This window comes from Heloderma suspectum, chromosome 11 (genome assembly GCF_057233095.1).
Source record: "Heloderma suspectum isolate Gila_16-S chromosome 11, 16-S_ref, whole genome shotgun sequence".
Taxonomy (NCBI): Eukaryota; Metazoa; Chordata; class Lepidosauria; order Squamata; family Helodermatidae; genus Heloderma; species Heloderma suspectum.
The window spans coordinates 25,078,832-25,098,901 of record NC_139468.1 but is presented as its reverse complement, the minus strand read 5'-3'; the positions used below and the strand labels follow the sequence as shown (position 1 = coordinate 25,098,901).

At 45.9% G+C, this 20,070-nt stretch overlaps 1 protein-coding gene across 1 annotated transcript in view; it reads right to left on the bottom strand.

The window, feature by feature from the left end:
* Positions 1-14,937: 14,937 nt before the first annotated feature.
* The window catches only part of EFL1 (elongation factor like GTPase 1), a 116,606-nt gene continuing 111,473 nt past the window's right edge, over positions 14,938-20,070 (bottom strand). Inside the window, exon 21 of the mRNA XM_084817243.1 lies at positions 14,938-18,823. The gene's annotated coding sequence lies outside the window, so the exon portion shown is untranslated. The remainder of the gene's footprint in view (positions 18,824-20,070) is intronic.

Sequence of the window (20,070 nt, the reverse complement as noted above, 5' to 3'; positions counted from 1 at the left end):
TTTTTGGGGGGGGGGTAGTTCTGCAAACATCAGAGGTTTTTCCCAATCCTGCTGATAACCTCCTTCTTGTGCATGGATGGTACCATTTTGGCTTCATAAGGAATGGCACTCACAGCCTGTATATCAGGAATAAAGGGAACAATATACCTATAGACCTCTGTACATCTGTCAGATCCTTTTAAAAATCCATCTAACCTAACACCACAACTAGGAGTAGTAAGTTCCATAAATTTAGGATATGTGGCATATTCTCTCTCTCGCACGCGCACACACACACACACACACACACACACAGGAACATGTGTTATACCAGGTCAAACTCCTTGTCCAGAGGTGGGTGGGGCCAAAGAAAAATGGAGTGAGGCCAATGCCAAAAATAAGTAAGGCTAGTAAGGCTCTTACAGCCAGTAATGAAGCATGATGACAGACATTTCAACAACTTGGAATAGGGGGAAAACCTGCACAAAAGCTGGGAAACCACTAAACAACTGGTGGTCAGGGAAAGGGAGTGGGGCCAGGAAAAATGGGTGGGGCCACCTGGGGAACCTCAAAGGGCCAGATTGGGAATCCAATCTGCACCCCAGATTTGGATGTTCTCCTGCAACTATTAGAACTTCTTGGGCCATTTCTGTCGGTTCAGGCACAGGATGATCCTCTGCATGTTTACTCAGAAGTAAGCTCTACTGCATTCCATGGAATTTACTCCCTAGTAAGTGTGCCTAGAATAGCAGCCTTCGTTCCCCCACCAACACCTCCATGCCTCCCAATCCTCCCTTCCCTACCCTCTCCTCCATTCTGTACCCAACCTCTAGCTTGTTGGAGTTGTGTTTACATCTCGTGATTTCAGAATGTTTGCCCTGAAAAATCTGAACATTTATAAATATACAGAAGAACTGTAGTCTGACATGCGTTGCCACCTTAAAAAAAACAAACCCCAAACCTAGTCCTGCTCTTGTGACTTTAACAGCAGCTCGTCCCAAAGGAATGAACCCAGTGAAGCTCTTCCTGGCTTGGAAATATAAGTGACAGGGAAAGTTGTCTAACCCATTTAATTTCTGTAGGGTGGGCTGCTGTAAATCGCACAGGAGCTGAGCCAATACATTAAAAGAGAGAGAGGCTACCCTCTTCTTGGGAGGCTCTGCTGGTAGGATTCTGTTTATTCTGTGAAGGCAAACACAATCAAATGCCAAAGCTCTTTTGTCACTGACTTTTCACTTCTCAAAGCTTGGACTATCATCTCCAGAGGCCATGCCCACAGCATTTATAGCCAGAGGGAGAAGGCCGTGATTCTTGCCATATAACTGGAAACTGCCTAGTCACAAGCTGCGTGCATGTAGAGAGCACATGACTAGCTTCACCACCTCTCTCTCTCCCCCCCTCCCTCTCCCAGATGTGCTCCCTTTTCTCTTGTTTGTTTATACCGGGTCATTGCCAGTCTGGGGAAGATTCTTTAACTTGAGAGCATGCAGATGTGCCTGGAAACTGGAGTGGAGGGATGATTTCTCCTATAGAGTAAGCTCAGCTTCCAGCTTCCTTACAATACCAGGACCATAGTCCAGGATGGAAGGCTCTGGGGCTTTGCCCCCCTTAAGGAGATTCTACCTGGGGGGCCTTTGCTGAATGCTCAGCTCTCATTTTCAGAAAACACTTGAGCCCAAGGGTGTTGAAACTCTTTCAGCCTGAGGTCCAAATTCAAAGGAGCCTTCAGTGTGGTGGCCCCCTTCCTGAGGATCTCCCTGCCTTTGGAGGTCAGGCAGGCGCCGACGTTGCGTTCCTTCCGGCACCTCCTGAAGACACTGCTATTTTGAGAGGTCTTCCTTGCATGACCAGCTGCGGTTCATTAAATTCAACCATATTGGAATTTGTCTTTTTTAAAAAAATGTTTTTACTGTTTTAACCTGGTGTTTTATTCTTTTACCTTTGTTGTTCACCGCTCCAAAATCTTCTGATGTGGAGCGGTATATAAATATTGTAAATAAATAAATAAATAAATAAATAAATAAATGTTCAGAGAACTTGTCAGGGGGCGCATTCCAGTGGTAGGGCCAGAAAGACCAGCATATTGTAGCTTAAAGCTGTTATTGCCAGTAAGTAGGCCTCAGAAGAGGCATTTCAACCATTCAGAATGGTGGAAAATCTGCCTCCAAACCAGGAAAACCCAAATGATTGATGGTTGAGGGAAGGGGGAGGAGCCAGGGGAAGAGGGCATGGCCATTGGGGAACCCCGGGTGACAAAATTGGAACCCAAAGTGGACCAGATTTGGTCCCTGGCTCTGACATTCAACACGCCTGTGTAATTTGTGGAAATATAAAGTGAAAATATGCAGGCAAGATTCTACCCAGTCACTTACTAAAGACGTAAATCTGCTTCCAGTGTTCTGACCAGTGTGCAAAAGCCCTGGAGGTGCTATTTCCCTATCTGCCTTTTTAATTGTACACAATAAAACTTTACTTCATGTAATGTTTAATCGAATTAAACCAACAAATTGTGCAGTGGCACCTTCAAAAACTAGCAAATCTTAATTATGGCATAAGCTTTTGTGACAGCAGGAATATATATGTGTGCTTGTAGGGGTTGATGTTTTTGACTTCAACTCCCATCAGGCCCAGCCAGCATGGCCAATGGTCAGAAATGCCGGAAGTTGTAGTCCAAACCGAGGGCACCACATTGGGGAAGGCTGGTGCAAATTGTACCAGGCCAGAGGGCCAAATGGGCTGGTCTGGTATTAGTATGCTTCCTGTGTATTGGAAGCTGGCAAACACTTAGTCCCGTCTTATTTTTCCTTGCTCCCCACTAGCCAAGGTGAAGGAGTTCAGCACAGAAGTCATAACATCAACTAGGTTATAGCAGGAGGAGCTGATTTGAAAGCAGAGGTGGAGGAAGCAGGGGAGATAGAGGGACAGCGAGGGATGGATTCCGTAAACATTTACTTAAGCTTTGTCTAGTCAAGGGTTAAAGGGCAGATGGTTTTTGCTCAGCAAGAAAAACAGGGAAGGGTTTCCATTTCTTTTACTTAGGAGGAGAGGAGAGCATTCTAGGAAACAAGGGTGCTGGAGCTTTCAAGAACAGGATCATGATGTTCTGCTGAGTGTTCATGGGTAAGATTTACGGTGACAACAAGTTCAGGAGAGAGAGACAGAGAGACTCACATCTTTACACTAATGGAGATGAAATTCCTCAGTGTGCCTTCATCAGTTGCAACAGTCTGAATCATAAAAACCTGGATCTTCGGATTCAGCAACAATGCCATGGAGCCAGGGCTGACTCATTTCAGTTTCGTAATAATGAACTGCCATTCAGAAGCAGGACACTGTCCAGATTTAATTCTCTGCAAAGCAAAGCAGATATCCCCAGTGCTGGCAAAGAGGGGCAAGATAAATGCTACGGCTCAGCTCGTGGTGGGTGTCACTGAGGCCTCAAACAGCTTTGTGTAAGATCTCCGATTTCTCATCAGGTTAGTCTTCCACATGGGCTGAGCAGGCAGGATGACAGCTCAGGCGAGGCTCGAATCTCCAGAATTCTAGGCTTGCTGAAAAATATTGGAAGCGTCCCCCCGCCCCCCTATTTAAAGTGTCCTAAAAGTAGCACGTCCAGATGAGCCTCAATTCACTGAGACTATCCCGGCTAGCAATATGTCCTCTCAGGATGGGATTATTGGGGGCACGAGTGGGTGCTGCCCCAGGCACTCACACTAAAGAATGAAGTCTTACATGACTTAAACTACACCTGTGACTGTTCATCCATCACATCGGATCAAACTCAGCCTCCATACATGCGAACGTAAGAAGAGCCGTGCTGGATCAAGTCCAATATTCTGTTCACACAGTGGCGAATCAGCAGCCAATAGGAAACCCACAAGCAGGACAGGAGTGCAACAGCACCCTCCCATCCATGTTCCCCAGCAACTGGTGTACATAGCTGTTCTGCTTCTGAGACTGGAGGCGGCACATAGCCATCAGGACCAGTAGCCATTGATAGCCTCGTCCTCCAGGAATTTGTCCAATCCCCTTTTAAAGCCATCCAAAGTGGTGGCCACTATGACTTGTGGCAGCGAATTTCATAGTTTAACTATGCGCTGGGTGAACAAGTATCTCCTTTTATCTGTCCTGAACCTCCCACCAATCAGTTCCATGGGATGACCCCATTGGGTTCTAGTATTAGGAGAGAGGGAGAATAATGTCTTCCTATCCACTTTCTCCACACCATGCATAATTTGTACACCCCTGTCTTGTCTCCCCTTACTCACCCTTTCCAAGCTAAACAATCCCAACCTTCCCTCACGGGGGAGTTGCTCCAGCCCCTCAATCATTTCAGTTGCCCTTTTAGAAACTTCCCCTTCACTACAGAAGTGCCACTTTGTGGGAAACCATCAACTTGCTAATGTAAGGGCCAAATCTAATGTGACAGTAGTGACGCATTGTACCAGTTAGAGCAACCTTCTCCAAACTGGTGCCCTCTGGGTGTGTTGAACTACAGTTCCCATTATCCCTAACCAGCATGGTCATTGGCTAGGGATAGCAGAAGTTCTAGTCCAACACATCTGTGATGTCCAGGCTGGACTACTGTAATGCAGTGTATGTGGGGCTGCATTTGAAGACCATTCAGAAACTTCCGCTGGTGCAGAATGCAGCCACCCCAGTGTTGGTGGGGGTGAAGTGATTCGATATAATGCCTAGACTGAACTGGTTAGCAGTGTGTTTACAAGCCCAAGTTAAAGTGTTGGTGTTGACCTTTAAAGATGTACATGGTTTGAGACCAAATTACTTGAAGGACCCCCTTCACCCATTATCACCCTGCACACACTTTCAGAACAGCAATAGAGGCCCCTCTCACATGCTCACCTGTGAGAGCAGGTAGGTGGTTGACCAGACAAAAGAGGGCCTTTTCCACAGCGGCCCCACACCTCTGGAATAAGTTGCCATCGGGGGTCTGCCAGGTGCCATCATTGCAGGCTTTTAAGAAGGCCCTGAAAACATACTATTTTACTCTGGCCTTCCCCTGATATGTTTGCTGTTTTTATTGCTGTTTTCATTGTGTTCTTACTGTTTTTGTTGTGTTTTTATTATTTGTTTGTTGTGTTGGGAGGGCTACTGCCCTGAAAGGCAGCCAAGAAATATTTTAAACCAACCAACCAACCAACCAACCAACAATCTATCTATCTAGTGGGTGTTTGGTTGGGGAAGTCTGAGTGAACAGGGCAGATACATGAACAGAAAAAAGGTGTTGTCCACCAGCCAGTCTGGTGTAGTGGCTAGAGTGTTGGGCCGGGACTTGGGAGATCTGTGTTCTAGTCCCCATTCAGCCATGAAGCTCACTGGGTGACTTTGGGCCAGTCACTGACTTTCAGTCTAACCTACCTCACAGGGTTGTTGTGAGGATAAAATGGAGAGGAGGAGGATCATGTCTGCTACCCTGGGCTCCTTGGAGGAAAGGCAGGATATAAATGCAACAAGTAAATAAACTGTGTCTAGTGTGTCTGTAAAACAGCCTTCCCCAGACTGGTTTCCATCCAGATGTTTTAGACTACAACTCCCATCAGTCCCAGCTAGTATGGCCCATGGTCAGGGTGAAGAGTTGCAGTCCAAACCATCTAGAGGCTGGGGAAGGCTGCTCTGAGTCATCCTGCTAGTATCAGGCATGTTAGTTGAGCTGGAATCTAATCATGCTCTTTTCTGGCCTCTGGTCCTTTTCCAAGATGATCTCACCCTCTCTAAACATACTTTTCCCCTTTAAAAAGCCTCCGGGTTAATTATGGTCTTGCATGTGCCCATAACATAACTAGTTTTCCTGGCACTTGATAACTTCTCTCTGGCTTCAGGCCCACATAAAGAAGATACCTTCCAAATACCTTCGGCTGAGATGGCCCTTCCCCCAAGGATCTTGAAAGGGCAGCTGTAGGGAAAAACGACGAGGATCCTGTGCAGCTGCCCCAAGCTGAACACGCTGGAAAATGTGCAGAAAAGGGCAACTGAAATGATCAAGGTGCTGGAGCATCTCCCCTATGAGAGAAGGTTACAACAGCTGGGATTGTTTAGCTTGGAGAAAAGGCGAGTGAGGGGAGACATGATGGAAGTGTAGAAAATTACACATGGTGTACAGAAGGTGGATAGGGAGACATTTTTCTCCCTCTCTCAAAATACTAGAACTCGGGGTCATCCCATGAAGCTGGGAGATGTGGTAAGGTGGGAGATTCAGGACAGATAAAAGGAAGGACTTCTTCACACAGCGCATAGTTAAACTATGGAACTTGCTACCACAGGATGTAGTGATGGCCACCAATTTGGATGGCTTTAAAAGGGGGTTGGACAAATCCCCGGAGAAGGCTACCAATGGCTACTAGACCTGATGGCTATGTGCTACCTCCAGTACCAGAGGCCGTGAGCCTATGTACACCCATTGCTGGGGAACATGGGTGGGAGGGTGTTGTTGAGCTCATGTCCTGCTTGTGGGTTCCTGGTCGACAGCTGGTTGGCCACTGTGTGAACAGAATGCTGGACTAGATGGACCCTTGGCCTGATCCAGCAGGGCTCTTCGTATGTTCTTACACAATTGCTAGTAACAGCATGTGTTGTAGGGCTGGGCAGAAGCTAGATCAGGATCTTCTGGTAGTTCTCTACGTGATGTGGAGTAGATCACCAAGGGTTTCTGAATCCCAACTGTTTAAGAAAAGCAACAATAAAAAGGTTCACTGTCTTCCCCACACACCCTAAATTAGGTTGCAGAGATGGAAGAAATAGGGATATACAGATTTTGTTAAATCCATTCTGTCTGTATTTTGCATTGTCAGGTGTCTTTTGTTCTGTCAGCCGCTAGTTGAATCAGATTTTCTGTACAAGACTTTCATTCATTTGCAAATGTGCATTTGCACAAGTGCGCATTAGTTACCCTGCAAAATGTGCACTTGCAAATGAATGAAATTATGCACCCCATCCCCCAAGTAAAAAACTGGCCCACAAATCCACGGGACTCAGAGAAAGCTGTTCTGCTGCAGCATCCGCATGTTGGATTTGTAGAAATCTGAACTCATTTGAATCCATTGCAGATTTCTCCAACATTCCTAAGACATCCTTAGGAAGAAAGCTTGTGGGGAGGAACCAGGAGTGGTTTTTGTGTGTGTACAATTGCTTGACCACTATGACTCATCTAATCTAGAAAGGTATATGGAAGCTAAGAGTAAGATTCCATGCCTACTTTATATATGCTCCTGGCCCTTTTCAAACACATATTCTTGTTCTATCCACTTTCAAAAAGAAAAACACAACAATCCAACCATAACACTAAAGGCTGGTTCACAAGTCTGTGTATGTGACCAATGATGCTGACAGCAGGACAAAGCGGAGTCATGGGTCATGCTGGCTGAGAATAACGGGGGTTGCAGTCCAACACACCTGGAGGACACCAGGTTGGGGAAAGCTACACTAGAGGTATGAACCTATCAACTGAATCCCCACCAGACATCCCTCAGGTCACCCGTTCAAGAACCACTGTGGTTCAAGTCCAAAAATCACTGTAATTATTATTGACAGATGACTCCACTGAAAAACATCAATCATTTGTATATAGTAGCCTTCCCCAAACCTAATACTGTTCAGAAGGTTTGGACTACAACTCCCAGCATTCCTGTCCATTGGTCATGCTGGCTGAGTCTGATGGGAGTCAAAGTTCAAAACATCTTGTGGTCACCAGGTTGGTGTATAGCAATGTTGCCTTAAAATATTAAAACAGCCTATAGAATAAAAGAATGGCCTGATCAAATCCACTCCTCCCCTCTACAATTCAATAGTTCATTCTTAAATTAAGGAAGAACCCAAGCTGCAGATTGCATGACTTTGTTCATTACAGGTTTGTCTGTATCTTATAACAGATGAACGAGTTAATACTATGCAGGCCGATCAATCACGTTTCTGAAAACTGACCCTAAGAACAGTTCCCCTAAGACAGGGGTGGGCAACATGAAGCCCAGTGGCTGCATGAGCCCCCCTATGGTCCCTGCCACACCTGCTGCTGCCCCTACACTGCTGAAATCTGGGGATGAAGCAGCAAAAATATCAGTGGCTTGCCATCAAAATTAGGCAGCAAACCGCGACAGTGACTCTAGGGATGTACGAAATGTACTTACCTTTCCACGGATTATGTTTATGGGGGGGGAGGCGTTCCGACCCTCCCCCTGGAATCCTTGACGGGGGGGGGAGACGCTCCGTTCCTCCCCCCTGGAATGAATCCTCGATGGCCGGCTGTGCTCCGCTGCGGCTCCGTGGAGCAGCCGGCCAGGCCCAGGCCAGAGCCGTCCGCAGCCAGATTTCCGGCCAAAAAACAAAAAAAAAAAACGCGTATGCAAATGGCGGCGGCTATGGCCGCTGCCATTTGCATTCCTTATTTTTGGCTTATTTTTGGCTACGTAAATATTTACGTAGACTATGACGGCTAAAATAAAGGGAAACGCAAATAGTGTAGCGGGCGCTATTTGAGTCCCTTTTTGATTCGCCGTTTTAGCCTACATAAATATTTACGTAGGCTAAAACAGCAAATCAAAAAGGGACGCAAATAGCGCCCGCTATGCTATTTGCGTTCCCCTTATTTTCACCGTCTTAGTCTACGTAAATATTTATGTAGACTAAGACACCAAAAATAAGGAATGCAAATGGCGGCGGCCATTGCCGCCGCCATTTGCATACGTGGTTTGTTTGTTTTTTACCCAGCCATAATAGGCTACGTAAATCTTTACGTAGCCTATCACGTCTTGAAAAAAAACCAAAAACACAAGTCTGCAAATGGCGGCAGCAGCCGGTCAGAAGACCAGCTGCCGCCGCCGCCGCAGCTGCCGCCGCCCAGAAGATCTGCCCCAGGTAAGTCTCGTCCCGGGGGGGGGATCCGCGGGCGCACTGGCATTTGGCCTCACCGAGATCCATGGTGGAATTCTCTGCCATCCCTAAGTGACTCAAAAGTGCCAAATTTAGCTTGTTTTCAAGCTAAATGTGGCCCTTTTGCATTTCTGTAATGGTTTGTTGCTGAATTTTGCAGGGAGGGGTTGCTGCTCCGGCTGGTGTGGCAGCAGGAATGCGGCTCCTGGGGGCGTCCAGGGACTGGTAATTGCTCCCTGGACTGCCCAGAGTTGCCCACCCTGCCCTAAGAAATCTCCACAAGGAGCAGAAAAGCAAGAGACAAATAACCTCAGTGTTCTCTGAGGTACAAGGGCAAAATCTTTCCTCGAAACAGTTTACAGCAATAGTCAGCCAAAGTTTTCTGCTGCCATCAAACAAGCATTACATTTGAGGCAATGTAAGGTTTCTGCATAACACAGAGTGACACATGCCTTAGTTACCTCTCCTTGAGACAACTGTCACACATGCTACAAGGGGATCCCTTGAAGAACTGTCGGAAGCTTCAGCCAATTCAAAATGCTGCAGCTAAACTTTTGACCTGCCGGATCATGCAATACCATCTCAGGACTGATCCGTCTCCAGGCTCAATTCAAGGTGTTGAGTATTTCCTTTGAAGCCCTAAAGGTTTGGGGCCAGGGGTACCTAAAAAAATAACTTCCCAACAGCACTGTAGGGTCCCCTGAAAGATCTGGATGGCGCCCTCCTGAATGACTTTTGGATGCCTTTTGGAAACACGCTTACTTTGGCAAGAGTTTTTAAATCTCTCCAGCAGAGCTGTTTTGGTGTTTTAACTACCAATTCTTATCAGTTTTTATGGGGTTCTTAAAATGGTAATTTTAATGTTATGGATTTATTTTTGTATTTATATTGTTATCTACGTTGTGCACCCTCAGGTGGGAAGGCAGGGTACAATGCTTCTTAAACAAGGCAGGGAGGGAGATTCCACATCCTTTTCAGTAAGAACATCCATTCTCCCCATAGTGAGAGATCTGAGGTGGCTCAGGCAGAAAATGCTCCTTCATATGCCAGTCATAAAGGGAGAAACTTTCAGCACAGCACTAGTTATAAATGAAGTGGGTGCCAACGCTGTAATCCAAGCCCTTCTTTCTTTTATGGAAAGCAAGCAAGCAAGCTCTATAGAATAGGGAAAAACCATGCAATATCCAGGAAACCACCAAACAATGGGTGGCCAGGGGAAAGGGGGAGGGACATGGGAAAGGGGGCAGGGTGTGGGAAAGGGGGCGGGGCATAGGAAAGGGAAACCCCAGAACGCCAGCCTGAGATGCCAGATGGGCTGGATTTGGCTTGCAGGCCTGTGGTTCAGCAGCACCCCTAACTTGGATACTGCAAAGAAATTCCCAGCTCTTTTGGACTCTAGCCTTGCATTGATTGCTAATTGGGCAGACTGCCAAGGCAACACAGATGCTGCACAGTCCGGTGAATTGGCCTGAGCAAGGGTTTTGCCCCAACCCCCCATTTCCCTCTTCGCTGTCATGGTTGCAGGTGCTTGGGATGGCTGGCACTAGAGAGATGGTCAGAAAGCAGCCTGTAACCCCGGTTACTGTCTGTCTGTGAAATGTGCTGCAAGCACATGGAGCAGAACAAAGCAGGAGATTCCCTTTGCCCAGGTTCCATCCGCGATCGTCTTCCCAGATGAGTCAATAGCTCCCTTTCAGCATTCGCCTGTCTTGATGCTATGGTGTGGCTCCTTAAGCTTCCAGCGGCACACACACCACAGCCCCCAGTTCAGCATGGGCGCCATTCATCCGCAGCAGGAGCTAATTCACCGAGGAAGAGGTGTGAATGATCAGCAGGATCAATGGAGGCAGCCCGATGGGAGTAACAAGACTCCACAGCAGCCGCTGAAGTCAGCCTGAATCATTGCCACATACTGAGTAAGCATGAGTGTGAACCACAGAACCACAGCTTTCATTTTGCCTTATGTAACTCCACGCAGTGCCTTTTACTCCCAACTTCCTGTTTCTGGAATGAGAATTGATAACGTCAGCCTTCTTGGGAGACAGACATTCCCAGAAAGCACCGGGAATGCTCTTTTTTGCCTCCAGCATCTGGCGATCTCAGCCGTCATGCCCCTGAACAGAGAGGTTCCACTTACCTACTGCAAATACATTTCCAGCTTTGTTGTCTCCAGTCTTTTCCTGATTAGGGGTTGTCCAGATTTTGTGAAATCCATCCCATTTTCTGTGTGTGTGTGCATGTGTGGATTGTGAGGTGTCATTCATTCAGGCATGTGTGGATTGTGAGGTGTCATTCATTCAGGCATCCGTTCACAGCCTGATTTGATTTTTTTCCCCATTATGTGGAAAAATACGCAAATAATTCCATAAGAGGGTTCTCAACAATTGACATAATTGACGTTAGTACATAATGTTTAGAGTATTGTCCTCCATTCCATTCCACTTTTCCTTGCATATATTTTCCAGTCTCAGCAGAAACGTGTGTATTTCCTTCTGAATAAATTTGCGTACGTTTTGGGAAAGTAAAAAAAAAAAAAAACATCCGAAAGTCCATGGACTTTGTACAACCTGAGGGGGCTGATCTGCAGTGGATTCCACAGGTCAGATTCTTAGAAATCCAAACTCATTAGTCCGTCTCAAATTTCTCCAGCATCCCTAGTCCTGATTGCTCATTAGGTAGCCTGACAGTGCAGACTGGTTAATTGTTTTCTTTCTTTCCCCCCCTCCCTCCCTCCCCCCCCTCCCTGCCCCCACCTTCCTCCCTATATACATTTCAGTTGTTGCAAGTGGCCAAGGTGATGCACAACATAATTACATCATCACCAGCACCACCACAAACGATTAGTGTTGAAACAAATAAACCACCTGCAAACTTTTTGACACACTAAAAAACAAAGTCCATCAAATTTGGGCCGCAGATTTTGTGTGTAAATTTAAATGTGTGTGTGTGTGTACTTATAAGAGCACAGGTGGTAGCAGCTCTTGAATTAAGGGGGAAACAATAGGGGACTAACATCCACAAGCCCCTACCAAGTAACCCCACCACCACCACCATTAAAAGTGTGTGTGGACATGGGGGGGGGACAGAGGAAAACCCCCCCCATGTGATTTGAGGACTAGGAAGTACTACATCCCATGTTGGAAGGGGCGCCTTCTCTCACAGAACAGTCAATGCCTGTTCAAATATAGCTGTGTGCAAATGGTCTCTCGAACTTCTCCATCCTATTCGTGGGCAGGAAAATTCGGGAGGACCATTTTGCCGAATTTCTCCAGGGGAGGAGAAATTCTTCGAACAGTTTCTCAGAGTGGGGCTCACGGTTAACTGTGGTTGTAGCACAACTTCTTTTTTCCTAAGGGTCTTTGCTTTTTGTGCTGCCACCTTTTGGTGGTGTTTTTGAGCTTACCTTATCGTTGTGAGTTGGCTGAGGGTGCTGTGTGTGTACTTTCTTTCTATTACATACCTCTCCATCATTCTGCAGCCTCCCTGGTTGCCCGCGCTTCCTGATCTGAAAAAGCCCTGTGGGGGAAGAGTTGCCATATGATGTCTTATCTTGGGCTTTAATTGAAGTGTGGGAAGCTGGGGAGGCAGCCAGCTGCCAAAGAGATGATTGTACAATGAAAGACAGGGCACTCACTCACACACACTCCTTCGCCACTTCATAAATAAAGGAGGCACAAGTACCCTTAACCCCACTCATTTTCTTCAACTCTGAACATTTTTTGGAAAGCAATTTCTTTTCTATCAAATTGAGGATGGTCAAAAGAAACTGTGGAAGAAATTTTCAGCACAGCGCCATGTTCTAAGATGGTGTTGACAATGAGAGTTGCATGAATCAGCTGTAAACAAATTGGTGGTGGTGTTTTTCTTCAAAACTATTGCTGTTTTCTTGAGGCTTTTAAATAGCCCCATCTGGTTGTTCCCATCCTCTGGCAAGTAAGAATCTCTATCAGGGTATCAGGAAGGAAAACTTTAATAGATATTGGTTGATTTTCCCATGTTTTAAGCCACAAAGTAATAACAAAAAAAAGTTGATGGCAGCCAGTAAAATGTTTGCTGGCTAATAACTTTCATAGATCTGTTTGTGGGGCCATTTTACTCATGTGCAATGTTCATCAATTCATTGTCATAGTCATGAAGGCTAGTATTAGGGATGTCCGGATTGTGTAAAATCTGTTCCGTCTGTATTTCATGGATTGTCAGGCACCTTTTGTTCTGTCATCTGTCCACAACGGAATTGGATTTGTTTTCACATTTGTGGAAATGCGCATGTGCGCAAATTTCCCCCAAATGCACTTTAGCTTATGGGGGAAATGCACATTTTATTTATTGATTGATTGATTGCATGTATATCCCGCCTTTTTCCCTCTTGCAAGGAACCCAAGACGGCTGACATGATCCTCCTCCTCTCCATTTAATCTTCACAACAACCCTGTGAGGTAGGCTGGGCTGAGAGTCTGCGACTGGCCCAAAGTCACCCAGTGAGCTTCCGTGGCTGAGTGGGGACTAGAACCCGGATCTCCCGGCTCCCAGTCCAACACTCTCGCCACTACACCATGCCAGCTCTCAATTTTCAGCCGGTTTTTAAAATTTTGCATACTTTCCTACGCAAACCAGTCCGCAAGTCCGTGGAATCCACCTGACAGGGAAAAAGCCAGTCCGCTGTGGAATTGGCAGGTCAGATTCATGAAAATCCAAACTCATTGGGTTCTGTTGCAGATTGCTCCAACACCCCTAGCTAGTATATATGCTACCTTCAGGATTAGAGGCAGCATGCCTCTGAATACGAGTTGCTGAGAAACAACAGTAGGAGAGGCTGTTGCCCTCATGATCCTGATTGTGGGCTTCCTGTAGGCATCTGGTGGGCTGCTGTGGGAAACAGGACTATTATAAAACTGGATTATTTTTTATTATTATTATTATTATTATTTACATTTCTATACTACCCATAGCCGAAGCTTTCCGGGCGGTTTACAGAAGTTAAAACATTAAATACAATATAAAAAGTTTAAAAGCCATTTACATAAAAGCACACAGGACCTTTGGTCTGATCCAGTATGGCTTATCTTATGCTCTTTTGCACTAATAATTATAAACTAAATCCAAAGATCCCTAAATCACAGATAAATCCAATCATCTGTATATATAATCATGACATTATTAAAACAGTACTATAGCTACTTATTTGGGAGTAAGTCCCGCTGAACTCAGTGAGGCTTACTTCTAAGTAGAGGTGTACAGGATTGCACTGTAAAACTAGCAAATCAATGTTGTTGTTGTTTACACAAATACATAGAATCATAGAATAGTAGGGTTGGAAGGGGCCTACAAGGCCATCAAGTCCAACCCCCTGCTCAATGCAGGAATCCAAGTCAGAGCATCCCTGACAAATGGCTGACCAACCTCGTCTTGAAGGCCTCCAGTGTGGGAGAGCCCACCACCTCCCCAGGTAATTGGTTCCATTGTCGTATTGCTCTAACAGTCAGGAAGTTTTTCCTGATGTTCAGCCGGAATCTGGCTTCCTGTAACTTGAGCCCATTATTCCGTGTCCGGCACTCTGGGATGATCAAGAAGAGATCCTGGCCTTCTTCTCTGTGACAACCTTTCAAGTACTTGAAGAGTGCTATCATATCTCCCCTCAGTCTTCTCTTCTCAAGGCTAAACATGCCCAGTTCTTTCAGTCTCTCTTCAAAGGGCTTTGTTTCCAGTCCCCTGATCATCTTTGTTGCCCTCCTCTGAACCCTCTCCAGTTTGTCTGCATCCTTCTTAAAGTGTGGTGCCCAGAACTGGGCACAGTACTCCAGATGAAGCCTAACCAGTGCTGAGTAGAGGGGAACTAGTACTTCCCGGGATTTGAAAGCTATGCTTCTATGAATGCAGCCCAAAAGAGCATTTGCCTTTTCTGCAGCCACATCACATTGTTGGCTTATATTCAGCTTGTGATCGACAACAATTCCGAGATCCTTCTCGCTTGTAGTGTGGTTGAGCCACGTATCCCCCATCTTGTCACTGTGCATTTGGTTTCTTTTTCCTAGGTGCAGAACTTGGCATTTATCCCTATTAAATGTCATTCTGTTGTTTTCTGCCCAGCGCTCCAGTCTATCCAGATCACTTTGAATTTTGTTTCTGTCTTCCAAAGTATTAGCTATCCCGCCCAGTTTTGTGTCATCTGCAAATATGATCAGCATTCCCTGCACCTCCTCCTCCAAGTCATTAATACAAATGTTGAAGAGCACTGGGCCCAGGACTGAGCCCTGCGGTACCCCACTCGTTACCTCTCCCCAGTTTGAGAAGGTCCCACTGATAAGCATGCTTTGAGTCCGCTTCTGTAGCCAACTGTGGATCCACCGGATCGTTGTTTCATCTAGCCCACTTTCAGCTAGTTTGCTCATCAGGGTATCATGGGGCACTTTGTCAAAAGCTTTTCTGAAGTCGAGGTATATGATGTCTACAGCATTTTAAAAGCCTGGCAGATTTTGTTGTCTTTAACTTCATACATACAGTTACGCACAGTGCATGCCTTTTTACGTAAGCAAATATTGTTTGAAGCATATGGTTGAGCACTTTGATAATGCAGCCAGCCAGAGGGGTCACCTCACCTGGATCCAGTTGCCAATTTAATTTTATTAATTTGAGAGTTTCTTCAGTTTGTTAATGAGGAGTGTATGCCCTCTGCTGGCTTGTCTCTGCGCTTCCCTTTTACCATGTGCCTAATAAGAAATGACTTCCAGTACCTATTTCTCTGATGGATTAACTGAAAACATTACTACCCCACCATTCCACTGATGTGTTCATGGTGGCTTATGTAGAGAGGAATCATAAAACAGCTTAAGCACAGTGCCTAGGGTGGCTGTTTACACAGCACCAAAAAATGGGAAATGCATCACCTGAAAAGAGGACATATATTTGCATACAATTTGCATATATTAATTTATATGGATAGATGCAAATTTAGAAATAATGGCTATAATTTAAGGAGAAATAGAGTACATCTTACTGTAGTGGGGAAGACTGTGATCAGGTGCCTTGGGCGGAATGCCTCCTCACTCTGCTGTCCTGGTGTTAACTGTAGATGGGCAACTTCAAGGCCCCTGGTCTCCTGGCTTCTTATGGTTCTTTATCTTTAAACCAGGTTTGGGCTGGTCAGCCCTTCAAATAGAGGACTGCCTTCTGTAACCTAGCCACCCTAAATTATCTTTGGAATTCAGTAAACAACAAACACAGCCGAACATTAAACACACACACACAACAGCAGCTAAGACATGAAATAGAAATAAAATATCCGCAATATTTATGAAAAGACCTGGAGAATAAAGGAGTTTTTCGTAGACATTTAAAAGGATCAAAGCAACAGCATCAAGTGGATCTTTCTTGGGGGGCAGCGGGGGCTTCCCAGAAGAGAACATAAGAGCCCTGTTGGATCAGACCCAGGGTCCACCTAGTCCAACATTCTGTTCACACAGTGGCCAACCAGCTGCCCACAGGAAACCCACAAGCAGGACATGAGTGCGACAGCACCCTCCCGCCCATGTTCCTCAGCAACATGGTGTACATAGGCAGCAACTGGTATACATAATACGTTGCTATTACTGAGAAGACCTTGTCTTCTTATTGCTGAGAAGGCCTTCAACAATTGTAAGTCAGGGCCATGCTGGTTCCAGGTTTGCGGGGGGGGGGGGGCTTGGGCAAGGTGCTCTCCGTAGGCCCTTCTTTCCAAGCACACCATCCTCCTCACCACTATGGTCACTGACCTCTCCCTTGCCTTTCCCTCTGGGCCGAACCCTTACCACCTCCCAGTCGGAGAGACAAGGACAAGACATGCAGAGGTTTCTGCTGCTTCCTAAGGGGGGGGGGATGTGTCCTATGTTACAGAGGACAGCCCTCTGAAGGTGCCCTTTGTTTGAAGGGCTATTGAGTCCGGTTTAAAGAGAAAGAACCACAGGAAGCCAGGAGAGCAGGGGGGGCTTTGAAGTTGCCCATCAACAATGAGAACCTGGACAACAGATTGAGCAGCAGGCACACAGGCCGCCTGGTCATAGTCTCCCCCACTCCGGGGGGATGCACTGCATTTCTAAATTTGCAGCTATACATTTCAAGGCCATCAAAAGTAGAGAAAGCAGTCAGGAACCCTCCACTGTGCCTGGATACAGCTCCAGTGGGGAGCCCCCGCCCTCCCTCCTGCTGCCAGCTGTCACTGCTGAGGACTTCAGTGGAAGAAGAAGGGGGACCCCACCCACTGTGTTTAGATCCATTTCCATGATCTGCTGAACTTTGCAATGAAGGATACAGGGCTTCTCCACATGGGGCTTTTATCCTGCTATTGAGATTGGTTACTCATGGAAGTTTGTGGGCCCTGTACATGACATGGTCAACCTCTAGGGTGTCTCCTGCACTAAATGTCCTTTATCCCATTTTTTAAAAGATCAGAGATAATGAGCTATCAAATTACAGTGCGTTGAGTTCCCCTGTGAAAAGAGGAAACCCACAATAAGAGGAGCTAGACCACAGCGCCATCTAGTGGCTGTATAATGAAACATATAGGACACGCAGATAAAGAGGAAAGGGGGGAGAGAAGCATGTGTAAAGGGAGCCTGCCATGATCCTGCATTTAAAATGGAAGCAGAAAGCCCCAGTAAAGTTGCAGGATTTTAGGCTGGTGTAGAGATGCTCCTAGTGCATGAATTTGCCTCCCAAGCCCCTTTCTGTTTGTGTTGTGCCTTTTAGATTGTAAACCTGCAGGCAGGGGCTGTCTTATTTCTTATGTCTGTAAGCCACTTTGGGAGCCTTTTTTGGCTGAAGATGGGGATAGAAATGTGATAGATAGATAGATAGATAGATAGATAAGCAAGCAAGCAAGCAAGCACAAATTTTATGCAAAACTGCATCCTCTTTTGTCCGGGGTGGGGGGGCGGTGATGCTCCTCTTTTTTGGTGATGCACCAGTGGCCACCCTATCCTTCTGTTTGCTCCTGTCACTTTTCTTTTGCTTAGAAGGAGCACATGGACAGGAAGCAACAGCAAGGAGGAACAGCTGGGCCAGAATTTTCAGAGACTGGCAGTGGGTCCTATGCTGAGCCTTGGTAGCTGCACAACAATGCGAACCCTTGATGTCAACCCTAGTCAGGGCTATAGCCATCCTTCCTCTCTAGGTGAGGCTTCGAAGAAATGAATGGGAATACAGTGATTTCCTTATAACCAATGGAAGCTCCTGTAACCCTGTCACCAAGTCCAAGAGTCTGTGTAGATTTAAGTGTCTATGAAGTATTAGCCTCAAAAATGAAGAAGCTGAATAAGAACGGGGCGTTGTTGTTTTAAGATCGTAAGCGTTTGCCTGCTTATAATGAACACCTTCCATCATAAGTTCCTTAACAGTTTCCCCGCCCCCCCCTTTTCAGTGCCCTGCTATGCATCCTTGCTATCCTAGGAGCTTCAGAAGGATCTTTGCAGGCTTACATGAGGATACAGAAGGGTGTCAGTGACCCTGCAAAACTCACCTTGAGCTTTATCAGGAGAAAAACAGCCTCTTTCAAGATGGCTTCTGCAGTGACACATGCAGAGGATAATCTAGAAACAAAGCATACCTTGAGATGGCTCTTTTGTCCCGTAGGCAGCCTATAAAAAAAGTAAAGGTGTCCCCAACCAGTCGTGTCCTACTCTAGGGTGTGGTGCTCATCTCCATTTCTAAGCCGAAGAGCCAGCGCTGTCCAAAGACGCTTCCGTGGTCATGTGGCCGGCATGACTGAACACCGAGGTGCACGGAATGCTGTTACCTTTCCTGCCGAAACGGTACTTGCAATTTCTTGCTTTCGAACCACTAGGTTGGCAGAAGCTGGGACTGAAGACAAGAGCTCACTCCGTCACGCAGCACTCGGGTCTCGAACTGCTGTCCTGCCGACCTCCCAGTCTGCAGTTCAGTGTCTTAACCACTAAGCCACCACGGCCCCAACAGGCAGCCTATAGGCAACCTTAAATAAAAAATAAATGTCCCCATAGAATAATAGAATGTTAGGTGTTAGAAGGAACTTTGTAAATTGTCTAGCGCAGGATATGGGTGTTTTTGCCTTTCCTTCTAAGAACTGTAACCATAAAAATTGGTGCCTGTGCTTGCTGTTTCCGTTCCTCTTCCCTCCCCATTCTCTTTTTCTTTTGTGTCATGGGTTTTTTTAGATTGTAAGCCTGTATTATTACTGATCTATGTAAGACACTCTGGGAGCCTTTTTTTTTCTAAAGAGCAGGGCAAACATGCTTCAGATAAATAAACCCAATGAAGGAGAATCCACACCACCTCTTAAGGCAGTCCGTCCAAGTGTCAAACAACTTATACTGTTAAGTTTCTCAGAAATGTTCTAGTCCTGACTTCTGGAGCAACAAAGAACAAGTCTTCTCCATCTTATGCATGGCAGCCCTTTAGACATTTGAAGATTGTTATCATGTCTCCTCTAATCTTCAATTCTCCAAGCTCCTAGCACAAAAACATGGCATCATAGAGTTGGAACTTATTAAATTTATTAATCGCCCATCTGGCTGGTCACGCAGCCACCCTGGGTGATATACAATAATAGATATATTTTAAAACAATAAAATTCTACATTAAAAACATCATATTTCTAAAAAGGTGTCTTAGAGGTCATCGAGTCTGACCCCTGCTCAGTGCAGGAATTTTGCAATGACAGCATCCATACAGATGACCATCCAGCTTTTGCTTTAAATAGCTCCCATGAAGGAAAACCCATACCACTCCTGGAGGCAGTCTATTTCACTGACTTATCTATTGTTTCATCTATATGCAAATTACGCAGGCTTAATCTATTAAGACCGAAATGATTCATTGATTACGATCTCATTTAATCAGGTGATAAGCCCTGCTTATAACTGTTATGGGAGAGTTTAAGCAGCAGGAACAGCTAGAGGAAGGAGAGTTTGATTTCAGTGAACATCCCCCTTAATAATTAAAAAAAAGCCTGGGAAAATGCTAAAGCAGCATCCAAATGGAATTCCTGGCTGTGTTTTCCAGTGGGTGTCACTAGCTCAACATAACCAAGAAACCACAGCCCAACAGAAGGCTGCCAGTGAGGGTTTAACTACAGCTTGCTGGAAAAAAGGCAGCTCAGGGCATTTGCAAAGTGAAAACCCAAGTTTAGATAAGATGGCATGTGCAGTCTTGCTCAAACCTTTTGTCAGTCAGATTGAAATAGGGACAGAGAACAAAACC